At 42.9% G+C, this 2,664-nt stretch overlaps 1 pseudogene; it reads left to right on the top strand.

Moving 5' to 3' along the window:
* Positions 1-221: 221 nt before the first annotated feature.
* Positions 222-789, top strand: LOC136510180 (uncharacterized; annotated as a pseudogene).
* Positions 790-2,664: the final 1,875 nt, after the last annotated feature.

Genomic DNA, 2,664 nt, shown 5'->3' with positions numbered 1-2,664 from the left:
TCCCTCATTTCTCCTCCCCCTCCACTCTTCACAATTGGATTTTGAATACTTTGATTGGGAAGATGACAAGGCGTGGTAAATCAAGCAAACCAAGGTAACCTTTGTCCATTGTATTTTGGCATTAGTATATCGATGTGCAACAAATGGAAACCCTAGGTTTGATTTAGATAGTTCATTGCTTTCGGTTCTTGGAATGAAATTGGTTCTATTTTTCGAATAGGATGGTAGTGGGAGCTGCCTTCACCAGTTTGCCACTGCCTAGTGGTCTTCCAGTGCATATGTGCTACTGTTGTGATCCTTGCCGAGTAGCAATTTCTGATAAGTAGGAAACGTATAAGCAGAGGTATTGGGTGTGTGACAATTGGGCGTTTGACCCTACACCTCGTTAGATCTGCATTGGGTTGTTGGTGAGAAATTGATTTAGTGTACTATTTTTTTGTGCTATTTGAAACAATGTATGTTTTATTAGGTGCGTAACAGTTGCATGTTTTGCAGGACCCTCCTCCTCTATGTGATTTTGAGGAGTGGATCGGCACTGAGATCAAGGAGAAAGACAAGAAGCATTTACGGAGAATGAAGGAGTGGGAGGAGGAGCGGAAGGAGTTGTTGGAGAAGAAACGCAAAGAGGAGGCAGCAGAAAATGAGCGCAAAGAAGAGGCGGAAAGGAGGCATGCTGCTCAGCGCAAGGAAGAGAGGGAGAAGAAGCTTGAGCGTGTTCGCCGTGCGAAAGCAGCAATGGAGGAGAATCCCGATGCTTTGAGGAAGGAAAAGTGACCTCGTTGCACTTAGTAGTCTATTAGATTTGGTAGTTGCATGGTTTAGTAATGAACAATGTTATCATGTATTGGACTTTTCATTGTGTTGTCATGTATTGCACTTTAATTATTGATGAAATGTAGCCATGTACCACACTTTTCAGTTTGTTGTCATTTACTTCAATTTACAGTGTCTTTTCATTGTTCTATCAAATGAAGATAGCCTTATCAGTGCAATTAATTCACTGTAGTAGTAGCCTTTTCCATGCCATTAAATTGCAACAGAAGTAGCCTTTTTCAGTGCCATTAAATTGCAACAGTATTAGCTTTTTCAGTGCCATTAATTTGCCACTATAGTAGCCTTTTCAATGCTACTCTCTCCGTCCCACTATATTTGCACATGTAGGCTTTGGCGCGGAAACCAATAAAAATGTAAAATTACAAAATTGCCCCTACGAAATATATTCCACCGTCGTCTTGGTCAAGCTTCGCCCAACACCCAATCTGTGGCAGAACTGCCTAATCTAATGCCTCACAGGAGTGCTTGTCTTCCATTAGACACTAAGCACTCAAAGGAGAACACTAAATTACTCGGTTCCGTCGGGCACACCCCAGGGGAGAACCCGAAAATCCACATTTTTGCCATCAGGATCACAAATGAGAGAACAAAGCTTACATCATTCTTAACCATTTCATATATCCCTTTTAGTACAATATCAGAGTATAATAGTTATTGTATAACAGCGGAATGTAATCATATTATCAGAGTTATAAATAATTTAATGTACAACGGAATTTAAACATGTGATCAGAATTATAGCGGAAATAAACATCTATTAATGATATGATGAAGTATTGATATATAAACTACTACAACAGATTATGAAACATTCATTTATAAAAACATTTGGTGAGAGTTATAAATAGAAACTACGATCGCGACGTAAAGGAATCCTCGTTGAGCCCACCAGGAGGAATCCACACACAAGGGTCAGCTCTAGCATCAACCTATCACCTGCAACAGGGGGAATAAAACCCTGAGTACTCAATTGTACTCAGCAAGACTTACCCGACAGGAGGAAAGAAAAGACTCCAAAGATATGTAAGGCTATCTGGCTTGTGGGTTGCATTTGCAGGAAGCATTACTAAGCGTGCGTCCTTATATTCGATTTTTATTAAAAGCCGCATTGGTTCATTAACTAACCATTCTATGTAAGCACCTGTGCTACTTTCAAGCAGGTGGTAAGCAATCAGATTTCCTTTTCCATCTTTCATCTTCAGTTCTTACTACGATGCTAAACCGCAGACAAGCCGTACCGGATAGCCCGGCGATTCGTGAATCAATGCCCCCAGCTGGGTACCCCGAAAACACACGCCCCGCTTGTACCCCGGGCACAAGCAGGACCAACCCATCACTCTCCTGTCCCGGGTGTCCAGGTCCCCGTCCAAACTGGGACTCCAAGCCCCCGCCCCTAAGTCCCGGACTCAGTGCGGTGCAAGGACCTCCTCAACCAAAACAAACCCTAACAGTCGGTCTGGAAAGAGCCGGATCCGCGACAAGAGAGCAACAAGTCTTCCAAACGCCCATACACAAGTATGTGCTTGGGATAATAAGTCTGTGACCTGCCTAGAGTCATATGCAACGATCGATCCTTAACCGACCAGACAGGGAAAAATAGTGTAACCAAGCTATGCCCCGTGTCCACGGCGACACAACTCCTTACACTCACCAATACCCAAACCATATCCCTGCCCGGTCACCATTTTTCCTTTCCACCATGTTGATATTTTCCAAGTGATAGTAATCCAATAATATATTTCCTATCTCTCGCGAGTGACAGGCAATCACTCGACTTCTACCGGAGTCCTGTAGCATAGCATTCTACACGATCCTGTCATACTAGTAAGA

The sequence above is a fragment of the Miscanthus floridulus genome, chromosome 16 (assembly GCF_019320115.1).
Source record: "Miscanthus floridulus cultivar M001 chromosome 16, ASM1932011v1, whole genome shotgun sequence".
Lineage (NCBI taxonomy): Eukaryota > Viridiplantae > Streptophyta > Magnoliopsida > Poales > Poaceae > Miscanthus > Miscanthus floridulus.
The sequence above is the reverse complement of the archived record's forward strand: the minus strand, read 5'-3'. Positions and strand labels throughout refer to the sequence as shown.